This window comes from Stegostoma tigrinum, chromosome 36, assembly GCF_030684315.1.
Source record: "Stegostoma tigrinum isolate sSteTig4 chromosome 36, sSteTig4.hap1, whole genome shotgun sequence".
NCBI classification, from domain to species: Eukaryota; Metazoa; Chordata; class Chondrichthyes; order Orectolobiformes; family Stegostomatidae; genus Stegostoma; species Stegostoma tigrinum.
The window spans coordinates 17,749,320-17,773,388 of record NC_081389.1 but is presented as its reverse complement, the minus strand read 5'-3'; the positions used below and the strand labels follow the sequence as shown (position 1 = coordinate 17,773,388).

The 24,069-nt window shown below is 40.8% G+C and overlaps 1 protein-coding gene across 1 annotated transcript in view; it reads right to left on the bottom strand.

The window, feature by feature from the left end:
* The window catches only part of csk (C-terminal Src kinase), a 134,485-nt gene that overhangs the window by 67,388 nt on the left and 43,028 nt on the right, over positions 1-24,069 (bottom strand). Inside the window, exon 2 of the mRNA XM_048520874.2 lies at positions 19,618-19,744. The gene's annotated coding sequence lies outside the window, so the exon portion shown is untranslated. The remainder of the gene's footprint in view (positions 1-19,617; positions 19,745-24,069) is intronic.

The window sequence follows — 24,069 nt, the reverse complement described above, 5'->3', positions numbered from 1 at the left end:
TAGGAAAACAGTTTAAATTCATGATGTCATTCAGTTCTTCTGCTTCCCAAGTGCCAACGTGCTTCAAAATTTGTACTGCCTGCAATAATTTCCCTTCATCCTGAAACCAGTGCTTGTGAAATCACCTTAGTATCTCCCAGGATGTCAAAACTATACCATTTCTTATCCTGCTTAGTGCAAAAGTATCCGAACTCAAATGCAGGCTGAAAATGGAACCAAGACCAATTCAGAAGTAGAAATCAGCAAAATTTATAAATAGATTAGACTGAAGTCACTTCAACCACATGCCATTGTTTCAAGATTCACATGGCTGATCGGTGGGTCTAAAATTCAAAAGCTTCCTGCTACTGTGCAGTCAATTTATTCCAAAAAGAAACCAAATTTTACTCATTTATCTTCAGCCTACAACCATTTATGCAAGTTTTACAAAGTTGATGCCAGTTAGAGGGAAGGAATGCAGAGAAAATAAGGTGTACTCCAGTATTTTTAATTAAACTGATTTCTTCTGAATATCTGACCAGGTATGATCATCATCTGAACAGGAATTTGCCACAATTATACTGATGATTGCCATCTATTAAGAACAGTACATGCAAGAATCAGCATAAACTGGCACGACAGCATTAGTGAACCACAAAAATTTGCAGCATGGCCATATAAAGTCATTTGCTTAAATCGACCAAACAGACTAGATAAAATGTGCTAGTGATTTCTTCAAACCACACAGCAGGAGGAAATGATGTTACACAGGTTTGCAATGTGAATCGGACGCACTGCTTGCTCCAAGGGCTCGTTCCATTTCATCAGCCAGCCAGAAAACACCTGCTTCCACAAAGCCCAGTAATAATGATCAATGGTTTATGCTCATTAAACCATTTCATACCAAAGCTGCCAAAGTGTTGAAACACGAGGAGAGAAATAGGTGCTCTCAAACATATTCTGCAATTCATGGAGTTGGGTTATCCGTATCCAAACTCCAGTCTTGGTTCTTTAATCTGGAGACCACACTCAGCAAAAATCAGCAACCAAACAGAACTGCTTATACGTAACGCAAAAACTGCTATCAAAGGATCTTGTGACACTGTGGTAGTGTCCCTCTCTCTAGACCAGGAAGTCCAGGTTCAAGTCCCACATGCTCTAGAGGTGTGTTATATCTCCGAACAGGCTAAACAGGAAAATATCAAATTGTTATCATCCTTACAAATTTGCTCCAAGGATATTTTAAACACCTACTTATATACCTACTGATACACCTACTGTTACCAAAGCAATTTTGATCACAAACAAAATAAATTAAAATAAAATTCAATTTACATCAAGTAAACATCCTTGGTTAGGCAGACAGTCTCAACTCTAGTCAGATCTTAGATGATATCTGTCTTATGCCTCCAACCACGTACTAGTATATATCTATCTTTGAACTAACTCCAATACAGTTGATTCAAATTTAAAAACAAACCAAATTTCCCGCTCCAAGATTTTCTTGTTTACCCCTACTTTTAGTCAAACTGGCCTCAGTTGTAGATGATTTTGGTCCATCTGTCCATGTGTGTTGTGGCAGATAAGGCTTCAATCCACGCTCTGGCCCAGAGGCGGGGTCATTTGCACTGCACCATAAGACCATAAATCAGCTTTAATCTTCCTGCACTGCGGTATTTGATTCGGCAACATCAGGGTATTTTTAAAACAGGGTCTGATAAGACGTGTGAACACATGACCCTTAGATAATAAATCTGGGGCTATACGAAGTGGGTTAAGTAGGGTAGACTTCAGGGGTAAGCTACAACCAATTGGATGTTGCATCAACATGAGCAAGTATAGTTAAAACAAAGTTGATGAGCAGCAAGCATTACTGTGAACAGTACAGACTGAATATTCAGGTAAAAAAGATTTCACAATAAAGGTTAAAAATTCAAAGTTCACTGTCGAAGGGAGTGAGAGAGATTTGCTTCAAATGCAAGCCAACACATTGTAGCTGCTGGTCTCTTCTGCGGTATTATGTTCAAGAGGAGGGACAAGGTGCAATTGTTGCCTGGTCAACTTCCAGCTTGGAAGCAGCATCCAGTTATTATTGCAATTACAACTGCCAACAGTGATTGGCTGTGCTCATAGATCTGATCACAATTTGCAAATACTATTGGGTTTAGGTTATTAAAAAATAAAACAATACTTTGTAGAGTGGTATCAGAGATAATGGGAACTGCAGATGCTGGAGATTCCAAGATAATAAAATGTGAGGCTGGATGAACACAGCAGGCCAAGCAGCATCTCAGGAGCACAAAAGCTGACGTTTCGGGCCTAGACCCTTCATCAGAGAGGGGGATGGGGGGAGGGAACTGGAATAAATAGGGAGAGAGGGGGAGGCGGACCGAAGATGGAGAGTAAAGAAGATAGGTGGAGAGGGTGTAGGTGGGGAGGTAGGGAGGGGATAGGTCAGTCCAGGGAAGACGGACAGGTCAAGGAGGTGGGATGAGGTTAGTCGGTAGCTGGGGGTGCGGCTTGGGGTGGTAGGAAGGGATGGGTGAGAGGAAGAACCGGTTAGGGAGGCAGAGACAGGTTGGACTGGTTTTGGGATGCAGTGGGTGGGGGGGGGGGGGAAGAGCTGGGCTGGTTGTGTGGTGCAGTGGGGGGAGGGGATGCACTGGGCTGGTTTAGGGATGCAGTAGGGGAAGGGGAGATTTTGAAACTGGTGAAGTCCACATTGATACCATGTGGCTGCAGGGTTCCCAGGCGGAATATGAGTTGCTGTTCCTGCAACCTTCGGGTAGCATCATTGTGGCAGTGCAGGAGGCCCATGATGGACATGTCATCAAGAGAATGGGAGGGGGAGTGGAAATGGTTTGCGACTGGGAGGTGCCCGACCAGGCCCCCTCCACCGACTTCCGCATGGAGATGGCCTCAAGGCCCTCCGCTTCTTCCTGTCCCGCAGGCCCGACCAGGCCCCCTCCACCGACTTCCGCATGGAGATGGCCTCAAGGCCCTCCGCTTCTTCCTGTCCCGCAGGCCCGACCAGGCCCCCTCCACCGACACTCTCATCCGCCTAGCTGAACTCGTCCTCACACTCAACAACTTCTCTTTTGACTCCTCCCACTTCCTACAGACAAAGGGGGTGGCCATGGGCACCCGCATGGGCCCCAGCTATGCCTGCCTCTTTGTAGGTTACGTGGAACAGTCCCTCTTCCGCACCTACACAGGCCCCAAACCCCACCTCTTCCTCCAGTACATTGATGACTGTATCGGCGCCGCCTCTTGCTCCCCAGAGGAGCTCGAACAGTTCATCCACTTCACCAACACCTTCCACCCCAACCTTCAGTTCACCTGGGCCATCTCCAGCACATCCCTCACCTTCCTGGACCTCTCAGTCTCCATCTCAGGCACCCAGCTTGTAACTGATGTCCATTTCAAGCCCACCGACTCTCACAGCTACCTAGAATACACCTCCTCCCACCCACCCTCCTGCAAAAATTCCATCCCCTATTCCCAATTCCTCCGCCTCCGCCGCATCTGCTCCCACGATAAGACATTCCACTCCCGCACATCCCAGATGTCCAAGTTCTTTAAGGACCGCAACTTTCCCCCCACGGTGATTGAGAACGCCCTTGACCGCGTCTCCCGCATTTCCCGCGACACATCCCTCACACCCCGCCCCCGCCACAACCGCCCCAAGAGGATCCCTCTCGTTCTCACACACCACCCTACCAACCTCCGGATACAACGCATTATCCTCCGACACTTCCGCCATTTACAATCCGACCCCACCACCCAAGACATTTTTCCATCCCCTCCCCTGTCTGCTTTCCGGAGAGACCACTCTCTCCGTGACTCCCTTGTTCGCTCCACACTGCCCTCCAACCCCACCACACCCGGCACCTTCCCCTGCAACCGCAGGAAATGCTACACTTGTCCCCACACCTCCTCCCTCACCCCCATCCCAGGCCCCAAGATGACATTCCACATTAAGCAGAGGTTCACCTGCACATCTGCCAATGTGGTATACTGCATCCACTGTACCCGGTGCGGCTTCCTCTACATTGGGGAAACCAAGCGGAGGCTTGGGGACCGCTTTGCAGAACACCTCCGCTCAGTTCTCAACAAACAACTGCACCTCCCAGTCGCAAACCATTTCCACTCCCCCTCCCATTCTCTTGATGACATGTCCATCATGGGCCTCCTGCACTGCCACAATGATACCACCCGAAGGTTGCAGGAACAGCAACTCATATTCCGCCTGGGAACCCTGCAGCCATATGGTATCAATGTGGACTTCACCAGTTTCAAAATCTCCCCTTCCCCTACTGCATCCCTAAACCAGCCCAGTGCATCCCCTCCCCCCACTGCACCACACAACCAGCCCAGCTCTTCCCCCCCCACCCACTGCATCCCAAAACCAGTCCAACCTGTCTCTGCCTCCCTAACCGGTTCTTCCTCTCACCCATCCCTTCCTCCCACCCCAAGCCGCACCCCCAGCTACCTACTAACCTCATCCCACCTCCTTGACCTGTCCGTCTTCCCTGGACTGACCTATCCCCTCCCTACCTCCCCACCTACACCCTCTCCACCTATCTTCTTTACTCTCCATCTTCGGTCCGCCTCCCCCTCTCTCCCTATTTATTCCAGTTCCCTCCCCCCATCCCCCTCTCTGATGAAGGGTCTAGGCCCGAAACGTCAGCTTTTGTGCTCCTGAGATGCTGCTTGGCCTGCTGTGTTCATCCAGCCTCACATTTTATTACTTTGTAGAGTGGGTTTGGTTTCAGAATCTAAAGTATGTTTTTACTCACCGACAGGTATGGACTTCTTTCAGGAGAAGGGCAAAAAAGAAACTGCAAATTTCCAAGATCCTTTTGAATTATTTTCCCCAGCATGCACTGATTTTCCACAATCACTTAAAATACTCAAAGTGGGCAAACTCATTACAATCTCAAACAGAAAATGCTAGCATACACAGCAAGTCAAACAGTTACTTGTACTCCTGGATGAGCAACAACTCTACCACCAACTTTTCTGGTACAGCATTAATCTTTTGCCTGGATCAAACATATCCAGCAACCAAGTGTATAGAGATTCTTAAGGGTCACTGAACTTGAAATGTTAACTGTTTTCCCTCCTTAGGTAGTGCCAGACCCAAGTTTCCCCTCCAATTTGCTTTCATTAGTTCCAACGAGCATCTACATGGCTGCAGTTAAAAATCAGAATGCTCTGGATGCTGACGTGTCTGTTGCTCAAGAGGCATTTTTTTTCTTTACACTGAAGAGTCTACCTTCCTTTTGGGAGGTGGCAAGCAAATATGGATTTTCTGGACCCTTAAGTTAGGCTGAAAGCATCTTAAGCAGCTAACTAAGGCTAAATAAGATCCAAACGAAACCTAAAATGATCATATCTCTCACTAAATAATAAAATGTGAGGCTGGATGAACACAGCAGGCCCAGCAGCATCTCAGGTGCACAAAAGCTGACGTTTCGGGCCTAGACCCTTCAGAGAGATATCTCTCCCTAATGTCATCTAATAGATGTGGCGAATATCTTGGTTCCTGCCTCTCCAATATGCAAGAAGGAAAATCAATGTCTGTATCTTTACATAGATTTACTTTTATCTCTGAAATAGTTGGATCTTATACCTATGAATTTACACATCGTCACAGAATTTTGGAAGATTTCACATTATGGACACCAAGCATTCAGTTTCAAATTCTACTGGTATGTTAAATCATAATGATTTAAATCTATTTCATTAAGATGGAATGAATTTAGGAATGCTTCGCTGCACAACAGACATTGGACTGATCAAGAACTGAAAACACCATCTTTTCATTAAATTAAAACAAAAACATATTTGCAGTCTTTCCATGATAATTCATCCTAAAAAGTGTTTTTATTAAAATCTAATTTCATGCCACTTCAAACTAATCGACTCCTTATCCAAGCACCATAGAACTTACACATGCTGTTCATTCTGAAATAAAATGCAACAAGCATTTACCAATTAAAAATTATGGCAATTTTCATGCTTTTCAGAAGCTCATTATTTTAACCAGCACACAGAGTATTCTTTTCACAACTTTAAAGTAGAAGATCTTAAAACTGGGAAATCAAAATACAAGAGCCAAAGGCACAGCCTTTCCTCTATGAAAGCTCTAAACTTGGTCAGTTCATTTCTTTAAAGTGGAACTAGAACCAGTATATAAACTTGGCTAATATTTCAATACAGTGTCGAGAGTGCACTTCAAAAGCAAATTGTATTCGTAAATGTGCCTTTAACATAGTCAAAAGCCCTGCAAAACTCTGCATTAAACAATTACACCAAGACAATGAGATACCAGTTCAAGTTAAAAGGTGGTGGTTTTCATGACCACATGAAAGTGGGTAATGAAAAAGTTTAGGGAGAGCATTGTAGTGGTAAACACCAATAAACTTCAATGCATGGTCATTAATTGAAGGGCCAAATGAAATTAGGATGCTCAAGTAGTCAGACTCAGAAGAACACAAACTTTTCAGGAAGTATGCATGGAAGGGCGGTTAAACTAGCATCAGACTTGAGATTTCTACATGAAATGTTGCTGAGCCAGGAGGTACAAATGCAAACCTGGGTGCAGACTGAACATGGCTTGGGCTGAAACAAGGTGCACGCAGCAGAACTCCACAGATAGAAATGCTATCTTTTAAATAAGATTTTAAACTGAGGTCTCACTTGCCTTAACAGATAGGAACTCAACATCTTTCAAAAAAAAGCAAGGTATATTCTTTTACCAAGAGTGCCAAATCAAATTATCAGATCACCTCACTCTTGTTATGTGACTTCAAACTGTGCAATGTGGCTGCCTGGTTTTCTTACATCACCATATTGATTAACATTTTTAAAGTACTTCTGTTGGTTATGAAATATTTTGGAACACCCAATGGGCATAAAGGCCCTTCATTAATGAAAATATGAACACAAACTTAAGTTATGAAGGCGAAGGCATAAAAGGAAAAATGGTAAAAGAATATGAAGTTGGCTGACTGATTGTTAATGTTAACGATGAGAGCTGTTGCATAAACTGAAATAAATTTTACAGCAGAGCTGTGCAGGGATCAGTGCTAGAAGTGCTGCTTGAATTATATTCATGGCCTGGAGTTGGGTGTACCCAGCACAATTCCAAAATCTGCAGACAACACAAAACTTTGTAATATTGTCAAGTGCAGTATAGTGATAGACTTCAAGAGGACAAGTTGAGTGTGTATACTTGTGGGAGATTAAATTTAATGCAGAGAAGTGTGAAATGATACATTTTGGTAGGAAGGTGGTGAGAGCAATTATAATAAGGGCACAATTTGAAGTGGGTGCAAAGAATAGAGACTTGTTAGTATATAGAACATAGGCAAGGCAAGATGAATTCATGTTGGAAAAGCAAATGGAATCCTGGACTTAATAAACAATACTGAGTTCAGGGCAAACCTGTATGTCCAATTATGGACCCCACACCTCAGAAAGATGTTAATGCTTTGGAGAATGTGAACAGGAGTTCTGAAAATGGTTCTAGTCGAAGTTTCACGAATAGATTGGAAAAAGGGGAATTTACTACTACTAAGTAAAGATGAGAGAAGTTCTCTGCGTATTTCACTCCTGTGGCTACCACTTTCTCAATACACAAACTGCTAACTTTGTCACTTCAAGTTGTCTTATGGGTGGATTCCTTTGGGGAACAGCTACATTGCCCAATATAACATCACTTAAAAACTGGAATTCAGGTGACATTCAGAAAATGAAGCCATTGTCCAAAAACTTCTCTATCTTGGTTTCTGAAACACAAGCCTTTTTTAAATTTCTAAATTATGAATTCCCTGTAGTAATTCTGGCTGACAAACCATGATCACAAACTATCCCTCTACATGTTAACACACCCTTAACATGAAAAAAGTGACAGCTCAAGAATGATGTCATAAAAACTTCTTGGTTGCCAGACATGCACATACATCCACCCAAATGTGTCAAATCAAACCATTTGGAAGCATTTGTTTCAAAAACAAATCTCAAGTTACAAACATTGACTGCATCTTTAACTTGGAAAGATAACAGAGTTCTCAACACTGAGTTAATATTCTGATAACTCAATTTTAAGAGCCAAAATATTAAAAAAGCCAGGTACCAAGATAACCATTCTTCTGTTAACAGAGTCTCAGATGCTCCTACCTGTGCCTCTGAAAATGCTATATACACACACACATATTTGCTGGTCAGGCATGCTAACAAAGTGCAGATTAAAGTGCTGGACCTGTACGATTGTCTATGTCTGGGACAAAGAACAAGGATCTCAGAGATTACTTGTAAAAGCTGTAACTGATGACCACACAAAACGTTTTTGAAATAGTCAAGACATATAAAGGACTCGTCAATTCAGCATTTTTGAGGAGGGCTGAAATACTTGATCATTTAATTCCCTTCCATAGTTAGGTTATCTAAAGTTGGAGGCTATAAAAATAGTAATACCCAATTGACTCAATAAGTAGGATTGTACCAGAAAGTGGCTTTTTATAAAACAAAGGGAGAAAGCAAAAATCCATATGGCAATACAACTAATTTGATATGCAAGAAAGGAAAGTCCACCCACACTTGTATTGCGTTTTTCTTCTCTACAACGTTATACAGCCCTTCACAGCCAAATTGGAGACCAAGCACTTCATTTCTGGATTCTACTGTAACTGCTAAGTAACATCCTAAGAAGGGATCTGCCCACTATGCAAACATACTTGAAATCAAATAGGTAAACGAGCATATGGGCTCAGGGAGGACAGCAAATAAAACCAAACTAAATCCTCCAACTCTATGGCCTAGTAGACTGTGATATGGAGGCTACAGTGTTGGACTGGGGTGAATAAAGTCAGAAGTCATACAACAGTAGGTTATTGTCGAACAGGTTTATTTGAAATCACAAGTTTTGGAGCATAGTCCCTTCGCGAGACTTCTGACTAGTCAACTGTGTTAGGGACCTTTGAAATCATTACCATGCTGCCACGAGCAAAGCAAAACGCAACGTAGGAGGAAAACTTCCAACTGCATAAAGACATCAAAACTTGCAATTTCAACCCACAAGTATAACACTATTTCTATGCCATTGGCTAAATTCCTGTTAAAAATCACTACCTCTTTGCAGTTTATACCACTGTCATATTGTTTTTCAAATCAATGGAATACCACAAACAAAATACAGTACTAATGGATCATATACTATATCGACTGTCAAATGTTACATTTTGCATAAATTGAAAATAATCAACAGCAGTTTCTTGCAATAAACTGTCAACCCGTCAAGATTCAGCACATTTCCTCATTAGATAACTACCTACATTGTGGGTACTGTCTTCATACACCGATGCCAAATTGCTCTTACAACTATGAGACCAGCAACACAATCCAAACATCCACAGCATTACAATCAACCAGTACCCCCAAGTGAAACTAAAATCCTGGCTGCATTTCATTAACTTATTACCAGTCAGTCAGCAACTGAAACGGTAACCAGACTTACTTTATTTGCATGAAACCATGCATTACCAAATATTCTTTGACACCATTGGTATATTATATATATATATATATATATATATTTGGCCAGTGCTCCTCAAAATCGGATGTTCTATTATTTTGAAGCACTCAAATTCTTTTAATCAAAATGTTGGAAAATTCCACATATTCTTGAATATTTTAAGACAACCTTTGAATCAGTTTTTCACTGTACTCTTAGGAATAGGGCTGCCTATATAAAGCCTGAAATTAAAAATGTTTGAACACAACATTACTGTGTTAACCCTTCAGTGTTGACTGAATTAGGTTTTAGCAGCAGTTTTACCACACTGACAAAATCTGCCATTTGCCATCACTAATTTTACAAAATTGACCCTCCCAATGAATTCAGAATTACTCCAGTCCCAAACCTTCTCCCTCAACCTCGACCCCGACCTCGCTCAGCAAACTACAAGCAGGGCCTTATTTCATATTTGGTCCAGCTGATCAGGCATTTCTTCTTCGTTCCGACACAGCCACTTCTTCCAATCCTCCTAAATTCCATCACCCTTTCTCTCAATTTCTTTTTTTAAAATCGATTGATTCATGCCTGCTTGCTCTCCAAAGCATCCCAAAGATTTGATTTCTCTCACCATGTCGTGCTTCCCTCAATCTCACCTTCTGCCTCCTGGTCAATGCCTGTTCCTTAGCCATTGTCTGTAAAACCTACATTACTTAAATGGGGATGAGATATATACAAACACAAACACTGTTGCTACTCAGGAGGTTCGGAAACAAGCACACAGGAACTAAGGTTATAGATTATTCAAATAGATTCTTTCATTTGGTACATACTTACTCTTCTCAAACCCAGTTTCCTGTTCGACATTTTGCTCATGGTTTCACGTCAACATTTCCTATTATCGGTGCAAGACCGACACAGCTATAAATTTAGTTGCAAGCTTCAGTAACTTGGCTTGATGTAGTCAGTTTATCAAGTTTCCCTCCCTTTTCAGCTGTGTCTTGTGTAGCAACTGACGATGGGCAAGCAGTGAACAATTTACGAGTTATGCGAAGCTGACGTTTCCGGTCAGGACCCTTCTTCAAAAAATAGAGGTCAGCTTTTCTGAAGAAGAGTCCCGATCTGAAACATCAGCTTTCCTGCTCCTGATGCTGCTTGGCCTGCTGTGTTATCTCAGACTCCAATATCGGCAGTTCTCACTATCTACTAATTATGTGAACACTGCTTGAACGTCTGACGTCAAGTTCCTCAAAATTCTCCAAGACCCATTTCCTCTATTCTTTTATATACCAAATAATTTTTAAAAAGCCTTAAACACATGCTTTTGCTTCAGGTGTACAGTGAAGGTGTACATAGTTTTACCAAACCCATAGGGCAATGCTCACATTAGAAAGGCAACAAGTGGTGATCTAACAATGGGTCACTACGCCTCAGGCGAGGGGAGACATCGAAGGGAAGGAGAATCCCTCATAGTAACCTCAGTTCAGTGGGATTGGGCTCCTCTTGTTGGCATCCTTCTGCATCACAAGCCAGTTACTGAGTTAACACGCTAAACCAACCGCTTCAGCTATACAAGGCACTGATAAGACTATATCCAAAGTACTGTGCACATTACTCGTCACCTGATTTAAGGAAGGATGCAAACATGTCACAAGCAACTCCAAAAAAGTTAATTAGACTGATACGAGGGACAAATGGGTTTTCTTCTCAAAGTTTGGGCACGCTAGGCTTGTACCTGCTATTACAGTAGTTTGCACTGCAGAAGGGAGCATGGATTCTGCAATGAAGCTCTTCACAGGTCTCTGAATTTGGTCACTGCATCGCAAGTCAGATGCTTCTAAGAACTGCTGTAAATGGGAAGATTTCTGACTGATCAGCATCAGTTGCAATAGTTCCAACAAAGATAGGAAGCACTGGGCTGGTGCACTACAACTGAACAGTTTTTCAAACAGATAAGTGGAAAGGGAAATGCTTAGATAATGGCTGCCTTGGTCCAGAGGAATTGTGCAGATCCAAAAGCATGAAAATCATTAACGAAACATTTCTGAAATCACAAAGGCAAGACCTCTATCTCAAAAATAACTGACACTGCTTTTTGGCAACTGACTATTCAAGACTAAAGTAATAGGCCTAATTTTTGAGATTTTTAAATTAAAACTATTAATATATTTATAATAAAATTAAATTTAAAATATCTTTGCACTCACATTCCTGCATATTTAGAATTATCTGAAAGAAAGAACAATCCTTTAATTTGGGATAAACATGAGATAATAAAGCTATGGGGGAGTCTTCCTCACCCACAGAACTGTGAAAGCCACCACTATATTAAAGCTTCAACAGGCAGACAAATTCTGCAAACAATTTTGGCACATCTTAACTTGTAGCACTCAAATCAACTGTTACTAAATACAAAAATATATTCTTCATTTACTTGTGTTTACACAATTTTAACTGTTACACTATTCTACATACATTGAATGCTAAAGATCACATCCTGGCCTCTGACACAAAATTAATTAAGTTTGACAAATGCACTTGTGCTCATTATTAGAAACATCAGTTGTTCTGTTAATTTCTTCACTCGTAAAATGGCAAAGCCTTTATGTTTAGGCTTGATAAGAACTTGACCTCCACGTCAATTTTTCAAGTACACTTTCCAATTATGTTGAACACCAAATATTTGCCTAATAGCTTTGCTCCCACAAACAGACCTTCATAAACATTTCATGCCTTGACACATACTTCGAGAAAAGTTGGTGTAACAGGCAGTCTCTGAAAAACACCAAAACATTTGGGAAGACAGGGAGAATGCTTGACAAATTTCTACATTAAACTAGATACATTCCAGTTAATTATAGTCATTATTTTTCGTAGTTGAAGTGGCACCATAATTACTAACGAATTACTTGCAACTTCTAAAATTGCAATTGTTAGAGGGGTTGGGCATTTCCTGTAACATACTGATATGCATTTTGACACTTAAATTTATACGCTGTATCTGGTCTAGGTGAAGTAAAACAGAGAAAGCACATTGCTGGGAAACCCGTCGCTGTGGCTCTGAGCAGACACTTGTGCAACAGATTTTTTTTTTTAAGTGTAGAATAGAATACAAAAAAACAGGATCAGTTAAAAAATAAAAACACTGTGATAATCATGGACAACTTCAGTCTGGGATTGGGTTTGGGCACATCAGCCTGAAAAATGATTTGTGGAGTTTATTCTGTACAAGTTTTGTGTACAGTATGTTTTCACACTAGCCAGGGAGCAGGCTATTCCAGACCTGAAAGTGCAATCAGACAGAATTAAATCAAGAACCTTATTGCAAAAAAAAGCCTCTTGGTGACAGTCATAATGTATAATGTCACACTTCAGTCTGAAAGTGCCAAGTATGGGTATATTGTTAAATATAAAAGTAATGAGTGTATATTCAGGAGCTTAAATAAAAAGACAGGCTATTTTGGACAAGTATTATCTAATGATCAAGGGTTAATGAACATTGCTGCTGTCAAAGAACCTTTAGGAGCAAATCATCACAATGTGATAGATATCACATTATTTTTGACAATCAGTAGCTCAATCTTAAGCAAGGGTGTTATGTTTGAATAAGGGAAATTATGATGTCATGTCACAAATTGGAAAAAGTGGACTGGGAAAATACATTAAAGGGTGGTACCGTACACAGACGATGGATAGTCCTTGAAAAACTATTGCATGGCTTAAAGAGAATTTTCAGGGCGCAAAATCTCAAAGTCAGTTAACTTCGGCTGACAAAGGAAATTCTTTCAATTTTGTACAATCGTGAAAATGCCAGAAATGGGAAATCTGATAATTGAGTTTTTTTTTTAAAGAATACAGCAAAGGAGGACCAAGAAACAGATCAGGAAATGGAGGTGAAAGATATGTACACAATCTGGCAACAAGAAGCTAAAAGAGACTGTAAAGACTCAATAGGAATAACACGTTTAATCGTAAAAAGAAAACATTTTGCCCAAAATGTGGGTCCATTACATTGAAGAGTCATGGGTCCTCCTAATGGGAATAGAGAAGCTAATGATCAATTTGCATCTGTTTTCATCAAGGAAGATACAGTAAATCTCCCAGAAACAGAGATCCAAGTGGATAAGGAGAATGATGCATTGAGGGAAATTAGTAAAGAGGTTAGTTCTGAGGCCTCAACAAATTACAAATTACACCCAGAACCTGGATGTGGGAATAATTATATTTGTCCTGATACCAAGATAGGAAAAAAGGTCAAGTTGTTAAGAGTAGGCAAAGAGTCTACAATGGCTGTTATGTAATTATGGAAAAATATGAACTTTCCCACTTTGGCGCTAAGACGACAATGGCACACTATTTAAATCGAGAGGATTTGCAGAATTTGGTGTCACAGAGGAACTGGGATGCCCTTATACCCAAAGGTGGCATGCAGGTACAGAAAGCAATTAAGAAGACAAATGCAATGTTGTTGTATATTGCAAGGAGAATGAAATATAAAAGTAGGAAAGGTTTTACTGCAGCTGCAGAATGTTTTGGCATGCCAACATATGGTTAAATCTGACCAATCTTCTGACTTACCAGACCAAAGTTTGGTTCATAATCTGAAAAGGATATAACCATGACAAAAGCAATTCAAAGGAGATTCACTCAACTCATTCCAGAGAGGGCCATGTCATAAGAAAGAAGTTGGCCCCGCACGCACTGGAATTTAGAGGAATGAAATGATTTCATTGAACATTCAAGATCCTGAGAACTTATTGCATGAATACAGTGATGATGTTTTCTTATTTGGAGGAGACCAATAATATGAGATCACTCTTTCAAAGTAAAGAGGAGGAGAATTTATTTTTCCCTCAAATGGTTGCAAGAATGTGGAATTCTCTAGCCCTGAATCCAGTTGAAATGGGGTTATTCAATGCATTCAAGGTTAACTTTGAATGTTCAGTGGCAGGGAGTCAAATGGTTTCAGGAGTAGATAGCAAAAATTGCAGCAATTCACCACAAAAAAAAAAATCAGGTTTAGGTATTCATGCACTGAAACTTCGCTAAATTCTAGATAACATTTAAAAGAACCACTGCATGTTAATATTTTACTTCAGTTCAAAGCAAGTTAAACAGGTAAAATACAGTCAGTACGTGTGGAGTTACAGCCCTGATTCAATTGCCAAAGGAATCTATCCACATCCCTAGACTGTCTTCAGTCAGTCTTAATATAGTTTCCCATTGTATTATGTAATGCTACAGGGTGAATTTTCTATGACCGGGCATGGATAAGAAGTTAAAATATGGAGCGCAGGATGGAATCACCCATAGGCATTTATCCTACATTAAAGGCTGTGAAGATTCTCAATCAAATTGTTCAACTCAGCTTATATGTCACCTGTCAAAAACCCAACCAAATAGCACTCATGAATTGTGCAGGAAGCAGTTTCAGCAACTCAACCAACATTCCTAAAGCACACGTGGAAAGAAAACAAGTTTTGGAGGATAATTTGTCTCACATTCAAGTCAAACTGAAGATTGTTTCACAGTTCAAATAGGCTACGTAAAGTAGGCACGAGCCATCATGAAATGCCCTTGGGCACACTGCATTTGCAACGCACAGCACTCCAAATATTCAGTAACTACAAAAAAACCCAATTGGGTCATATAATCATGAGCTCCTAAAACATGAGTCCTATCTTATAGCTATTTTAATGTTCATCGACTCTGACGTTGTACATTGTCAATAAATGTTAGGTCAAAAATCGTCAGTCAAAATTCACTGGAAGACTAAGAATTTAACTGGAATGTAAAACAGATTGAAAATGAAAAGATACATTAACTTTTATGATGAATACTCACAATGAGGAACAAACTTTTGAGTTACAGTTCATCCAGATCCCCACCACTGATGATTATAAAATTAAGCAACTGGAAGGAAAATCCAACTTCTACATCAAGGCAAAAGCAAAACACTGGGAACACTCAAGGTCCTAAATAATAAATAAAACGGTGAAAACCCTAACATCAGGCCACGTCAATGGAGAGAAAACATGGCTAAAGTTTCAGGTCGTGATGCCTTTTGTTTTATTCCAGATTAATGCGATGGGACTTTCACAACTCTACCGAATTTTTTCCTTAAAATGCGTACAATAGTTTTCAGATTCTCAGTGACCAGCTATACCAAACGTTCAAAATGTGATCATCAAGACAATTTTATGTCAGTGTAGTATCAAAACCTTGTACGTTGGAAAAGTTAGTCATATCCCACTTGACAAATGTGGAAAAGGGGCAAAAAGTTCATGCCACCCCTCCATTACTAACCAGGAACTTGTACTCTATTTTTCTGGTTGATTGATAGCAAGATTATACTTGCACCTCACTCATCCTGGTCTATTCAATAAACCAGTGCTGTTGTTCAACTCTGGTTCAAGAGCCTCAATATCCACCTTCAGGAAGTCAAGGGGATTATTTCTGGAAAGCTAAGACCATTATAGCCCAAGTGAGTTTCTAAGCCAGCATACGCTGAACATCCTGATACTTGCAAGGAGAATAATGGCCCTCAAAGAACTAACAAAGTACTTTAACTAACACAGGATTTGAAGAATTACAGTGTCATAGAGTAATACAGCAAAGAAACAGACCTTTTGGTCCAACTTGTCCATGCTGACCATGTTTTCCCAAACTAAACTAATCCCATTTGCCTGTGTTTGGCCCATGTTGCTCTAAACCATTCATAATCATGTAGCTGTCTAAACGTCTTTTAAATGTTCTAACTGTACCTGCATCTACCACTTCCTCTGGCAGTTCATTCCATAAAACGTACCATCCTTTGTTCGGAAAAAGAGTTGCCCCTTTGAGTCCCTTTTAGATCTTTCTCCTCTCACCTTAAACCTATGTCCACTAGTTTTTGAATTCCCCTACCCTAGGGAAAAGACCTTGGCTATTCACCTATCCATGCCCATCATGATTTTATAAACCTCTATAAAAGGTCACACCTCACTCCAGCATCTCCCTATAACTCAAACTCTCCAGCCCTGGTAACATCCTTGTATATTTTCTGCACCATTTTCAATTTAATAATATCCTTCCTATAGCAGGTGATCAGAACTGTATACAGTAGTCCAAAAGTGGTCTCACCAATACCCTGTACATCCTCAACATGAGGTCCCAACTCCTATGCTCAATGCTGTGATCAAGAAGAATTACATAAAACAAATTTAACTAAATCAAGAACAACCAACCATTTTGTGGGCACTAAAAACAAATAATTCGAATATAATATCAAAATTTAAATTGGAATGTTGTTGTGGGTAGAGATAGGTCAATGATGCCCATCAGTAACAAAAGGCCTCCTGTGTACCAGTGGACTCTGCATGCTTCCTCTCTGGAAATGGACAGAAGGACAAAAGGCAGCCAGCCAATTCTCATGTACCTATCTGGGCTCATGTGTCACTGAGAAGTAAGACCATCTCGTTGTTGACCACAAACATCAAAATGTCACCAGCAATTTAGCAAATGACCCACATTGTGAAATCCCAGATTTCAACCTTCCACTGAAGCAGGACTATAACTCCACATCCTTGCACACATACAGTCTCTGTATTTTATGCAGACAATCCTCAAGTTGAGGATGGGACTGGGAGGAGTTGCCCACTTACTCCACAATGGAACATAAGGAGCACCTCAAATCGAGGCTATGGCCATTGTTCAAATACTAAACTCCTTCACACCCCACCCCCCGCCCCCCGGCCCCCAAATCCAGGTTCACTCCCAAGGGCTTTAAAACATTCAGTGTTGGCTGATACCATTGAATGGGTTGTTAATTTCAGAAATATAACTGCTGTACCTAGTCACGTGAAGTGTACAATCTCCACTCAAATTCTCACCATTACACAGCTTTGTAGAAAGATGATCAAATTAGTGTTATCAATGGTGATTTGGTGTGCGGGGGGAGTGGCTAGTTGACTGAAGTGATAGTTTTGCAAATTGCAATGACTTCACACGATATTTTTGGGAGAGGAGCATAGAAAACTGGCAAACGAAGTGCCATGTTTAAAATTTAGACTGAGTATGCAAATAGTAATACTGCTGCTTATTTAAACATGTCCATTACAAATCAATTTGAAACAGCATGCTTGAGGTGTATTTGAATCTATATTTAAGGTTCTGGCCTTTAAACTCATATCGTTTACTTTCAGATTTGATTAGGGTGGTGGGAGCGGGGGAGGGAAGCAGGAGAAGGGAAGACAAAGAATTCCCATTCCTATCAGTAAGTCACAAAGCACTTCACAGTTACTAAGTTATTTCTGAAATATGTTTGCTTGATTTGCTGACAAGTACAATAAACAGCATGCACCCAGCAAGATCCTCATCAACCGGTTTCTGCAGTGTTTGCTGAAAGGATAAATGCTGGCCACAACGCAGAAAACTTGTTTGTTCAAGTGTAATCTCAACAGGTGAAGAGAGTCGTAAACCCCTCAAAAATATGGCACTCTGCCACCGCTTGCAGATATGTTTAAATTTTAGTTTAGGAAGTCTGATCAATTCTAATACAGAATACCGAGTCAGTGCGTTCTACTTCAATTACAGAGAGTCAAGCTGACACCTTGTAATTCTCTTCTGTTCCACACTATCATTAAACAACCATCAGCCCACAAACCAAATTCATGACACTGTGGGACTAGAATTCAAACATATTTATGTTTCCTTTTAAATAAGTGGCAATTAATAAGTCATATAAGCTCAAAGAAAAAGCAAGGATATGGGAGAAAAGGGCAAATTTATTTCAAAGCCTTCAAGAGTTGTTTTTCTTTGCATCTTTTTAAAAAGTAGTTAGTGCTATCTATTTTGAGGGTCTTTTAGCACAATGAGTAATGCTCTGCTTCTGAATCATAAGTTCCTGGGTTGAGACCCACTTCATATGGTCAAACATGTTGAGTTTCAACCTGTAAATCTTTCAGAAGTACATCATTGGCAAGCAGCATGAGCAGGAAATATACCTGGCAACTAATGCCATGGGTAGAAACTGCAGTCTCTCTCAACCATGCATGCTCATAAAACAGAGTATAATTTGCATTTCAAACTATCTGCAACACACCATCACCGTTATAACTGTTACAAGTGGTACACTTCTATTACCACAATATTGAAAAGAAATTTCGTCAGCTTCTAAACTGAAATTACTGAGCATAATATCCTTTGGAACAATAGTTAAAGGGACAAAGAAGTGAATTTCGTTGAATCAAGAATTTTGATACAGTAATGTATTTATTGGATCCACATTACATAAGGTCCAAGGAATGGGGCAGAAGAAAGTAGAAGATTGTTTTTCTAATCTTTCAAGATTCACTTCTCATGTTGAAGACGACCAAGCCTGAACAACCTGACAAATAAAACTCAGTAATCTGTATTGCTCTTATTTATCAGGCTATAAACTATTGCAAAATATGTGGAACACTGAGCTGCTTTTGCAGCAAGCTGACAAGGCAACAAAGGGCTGAATGGCTTCCTGTGCTGTAACACCTTTTTTTGACTATATTCTGGCCCTATGTTGAACACAATCAATAAAACTAAAACCCAAAAATATGATTAGTGCATGGAATAAAATGACAAGGTTAAATATCCAAACAGGACATGAGTAACTAACTACTCTAATGAAATCGACATTAAGGCTCAATACTTCAAAACTCATAACAAAACATCATAACTTTTGATAAGTTGCTTTCTCCATTCAACCTGCCTTTATCCAATTAAGAAACTTAAGATATTCACTACAATTTAATTCACACAAGTTAAAATCTCATTATTCACAACTGTATCAGTCACAACAAACCTACAGTTTCATGTAACCACTTCTCTATTTAGACATCACTCAACCAAAGTAGTATCTTTGATTTTGGAAGGAGGCAAATTGGAAAAAAGTATTTTCTTTAGATGATTGGTCCCAGTCTTGCACAGTAACTGATTCAAGGTGAGCACTGCACAGTTTATTCAGATTAGATTTCTTTGGTACTGTACATTATGGAAACTGACTTGACAGGGAACAAATCCTTTTTGGTCCAGGGCACAGCAATCAAGAGAACGATTTTCACTTGCAAATTACACACAAATACAGAAAATTAAAGCATTCCTACCTGTTAATATTTGCAACTAATCCAGCAGATGCATCTGTTCAACATGAAGAATTGCAGAGCAGTGGAAAGAAGTGGTAGGATGCTGGATCAGTCTTAGCCACACTGACGCTGCGCGACCTTGAAGGTTCTGGGTGAATAAAAAATTATGTTAACCAGATTGCTAACTTTATTTTAAAATGTCATTAATGGCTCATAGGTGGAACTTTCGAGATAGACACCACTAATGCATTTAACAACAATGTCAGCTGTGGGGAATCAATCTTGCTCCATAATATGTTAAGAGGTTCAGAATGCTGTGTTTCGCATTCTCATCTCCAAGCTGATGAAGACCTGCTTCTTTCACCATTGGCATATGATACTTCAAAGGCTATTTTGACTTTTTAGACTGTGGACTTAAAAAATAGCAGACTGCGGAAGATGCATTTCTTAAAAATAAAAGTTAACAGAACTCATTGTGCAGTGCATACAGAATGTTTCTTTATTCAACCAGCAGAAAGGCAGCTAGACACCTCGGATCTGTCAGCATGTTCAAGACACTTATGCCAGTCATATTTTAGACTGATTTTTTCCACTGAGGACCAGGAGTGCTTAGCAAAGCAACAACTTAATGGTTGGTTCCTGGGCAAGTGGCTACAATCAGAAATACAGTCTGACAAAGTAAAAACATCCCTCTTTCTCTCACTTCCCTTCTGTGAGTGGAGAAGTAAAATCACATTCCAGGCAGCTAGCTATTTTCTCTCGCTCTCTCTCTCTCTCTAAGTTCCCTCGTGGAAAAGAAAAAGGGGAAAACACTTTCAGATAGACTTAAAGAGTGAGCCCTCAACTAGCAAAAGATTGGATTCAGAATCCATCGTTCCACACTTTTGTATCTTCCTCAAAAGGCAAAAGGAATCGAAAGGGAACTGAAGGATAACATCAAGGATTGTAACCTAGATAACAAAGTGTGGAGCTGGATGAACACAGCAGGCCAAACAGCATCATGGAGCACAAAAGCCGACGTTTCGGGCCTAGATCCTTCATCAGAAAAAGGGTTGTAACGTAGACTGGTGCCAGAAGTGCTTCAGTGACCTTTTCTGCTCCTTCCCCACCATAACACATTCGTCTACTCTCGTCTCTGAATCTGTTTGCATATGTGTAGGTTCTTCGTTTTAATAAAAGGACAGGTTTAAGTAATAGAGATTAGTAGATTCATGATTCGTCTCTCCACTGGCATCAGCTAAAAACAGATCTGTTTGCAATAAATAGCTGGCTTCCAGTTATGCACAGAACTTTGAGGGTATTTTCTGTTAACTGGGATTCATCCATCAGGTACAGGGCTTTGACTAGCTTGAGTGAAAATTTCAACATTTGTACCAACTGAAATAATGGGGCTCGATTTCCAATGCACTACCCAGGAAGTCATGATACACTTCCTTATGACTGACTCACAACCATTAAACTCTCCTGACAAGGTTTTCTTACAGCAATCTGTGGTTCTACTTTCTTCGTAAAACAGGACTCTGTACTCAGTGGGCTGTTCCTAGGGATGGTCGGCAAGACAAACTTAACTGCGAATGGAGAACTAGCGACTAAATGCTCTACAGGCTGAGAGAATCCTGGTCACGTAGTGCAGAGTTTTATGAATAAAGATAATGAAAATAATCTAAGTTCTAAGTTCTATCAGAAGTTCACTTTTTTTGATTCGCTTTCAGAAATGAGTCTTCAATAAAATGGTGTGGGGAGTACTTTCCAAAGGTGTTCAATAGAATTGATGCTCAGCATTAAATTGACAAATCTTTTTAAGGAGAAGATTTATAATTAGTAACTAGATAAAGGGTTATGAAGAACTACAAGGAACGTGGAGTTGAGGCCGAGATGAAATCAGTTACATTGAATGAATGACATAGGAAGCTTGAGGGGCTGAACTATGTATTCCTGCTCCTGGTTTTGTGTTCTTACATGCATTTGAAACCAAGGAATTTTAACACTTATCAGCCAGTTCACCAAGATGAGCCTTGCTAACAAACCGTAAATAAGCTCAATTTAGGGGAGATGATAGCATAATGGTGATGTCACTCAACAAATAATCCAGAGGCTCTGCAGAAGTGAATTTAACTTCCACTGTGGCAGCTGATAGAATTCAACTGTTCATAAAATTTGGAATGAAAAGCCAATCTCTGTGCTGCTAACCTGGAAACTATCCTAGATTATCATAAAAGCCTAAATGGATATCTGGTCTGAACTACATGTGACTGCGAATTCATAGTAACATGGCTGACTCATTTTCTTTTCTTATTTCCTAACAGGATGTGGGTGTCTGGTTAAGCCAGAATTCTTTTGCCCATCCCTAAATGACAATGGTCACCCATATTACTGTGGGCCTGGAGTCACATGAAGGGCAGACCAGGTTAAGGATGACGGATTTTCTTCCTAAAGGACATTAGTTAATCAGATGGGTTTTTCCTGACAAATCGACAATGGTTTCATGTTCATAAGTAGACCCTTAATTCTAGATTCTTCCTTGAATTCTAACTCAAATCATCTGTCATGGTATAGTTGGAGCCTGGGTCCCTAGGACACTGGCTAAGTTTCGGGATTAATAGTCAAGTGATAATAGCACTAGGCTGTTGATTCCCCAATGCCCTATGAAATGACCAAGCAAGCCACTTAGTTTAAGGGTAAATAGAGCAATACCTGCATACCATCATTGGATGAAATGTATTATGAGAAAGCCTGTATTTTGGGGAACTGGAGACAGTTTTTCCCAAGCAAGTCGTGAGAAATGGCAAAGACAAGGCTTGACTCTTTCGTTAATCAGGTCTGAACTCAAACCTGAACCAGAGACACCCAACGGGTGCACGTCAAGTCTGTCCAGCCACTGCAACCCATTTTCAGAAGACTGCATTGAACTTTGCAGGCTTTGGAGTTTGTACCAATACCCCATGGTGGGCAAACCAGAACACGGAACATCTAATAACTTCATATCCAGAACATCAAGCATATGAAAAGTTAGAAATAACGCAGACTTAGACCATAAGACATAGGAGTGGAAGACAGACCATTCGGCCCATCACGTCCACTCTGCCATTTAATCATGGCTGATGGGCATTTCAACTCCACTTACCCGGACTCTCCCTGTAGCCCCTGATTCCTTGCAAGAGCAAGAATTTATCAATCTCTGCCTTGAAGACATTTAATGTCCTGGCCCCCACTGTGCTCCATGGCAATGAATTCCACAGGCTCACCACTCTCTGGAGAAATGTCTCATTTCCGTTCTAAACTGACTCCCTAAGGCTGTGCCCACGGGTCCTAGTCTCCCCACCTAATGGAAACAACTTCCCAGTGTCCACCCTTTCTAAGCCATGCGTTATCTTGTATGTTTCTATTAGATCTCCCCTCAACCTTCTAAACTCTAATGAATACAGTCCTAGGATCCTCAGCCGTTCATCATACGTTAGGCCAACAATTCCAGGGATCATCCGTGAGAATCTCCGCTGGACACGCTCCAGTGCCACTATGTCATTCCTCAGGTGTGGGGCACAAAATTGGACACAGTATTCTAAATGGGGCCTAACTAGAACTTAGAACACCGTTCCACTGCAAGGGTCCGCATGGGTTTCGGGGCCTTGGGTCACCTGATACAAGCCGCAGCCTGAATGCTTCCTGAGGCAGTAGCTGGGGCGAAGACCATCCCACCCCTCCCTGACTTAGCACCCCACCCCCTCCCGGGGTCTCAGAAGCACATCGCTGCTTTTATATTCCAACCCTCTTGAGATAAATGACAACATTACATTTGCTTTCTTAATCACGGACTCTACCAGCAAGTTAACCGTTAGAGAATCCTGGACCAGCACTCCCAGAGCCCTTTGTACTTTGGCTTTATGAATTTCCTCACCGTTTAGAAAACAGTCCATCCCTGTATTCTTTTTCCCAAAGTGCAAAACATTGCATTTGCTCACGTTGAATTTCAGCCGCCATTTCCTGGAACACTCTCCTAAACTGTCTAAATCTTTCTGCAGCCTCCCCACCACCTCAGTACTACCTGCTTGTCCACCTAACTTCATATCATCGGCAAACTTCGCCAGAATGCCCCCTTCATCCAGATCATTTTATATATAAAAGTGAACAGCTGCGGCCCCAACACTGAACCCTGCGGGACACCACTTGTCACCGGTTGCCATTCTGAAAAAGAGCCTTTTATCACAACTCTCTGCCTTCTGTCAGACAGCCAATCCTCAATCCACGCCAGTAGCTCACCTCGAACACCAAGGACCCTCACGTTACTCAGCAGCCTCCCGTGAGGCACCTTATCAAAGGCGTTTTGGAAGTCTAGATAGATAAGATCCACTGGTTTCCCTGGTCTAACCTACTTGTTACCTCTTCATAGAATTCAAACAGGTTTGTCAGGCACGACCTCCCCTTACTAAATCCATGCTGACTTGTTCTAATCTGACCCTGCACTTCCAAGAATTT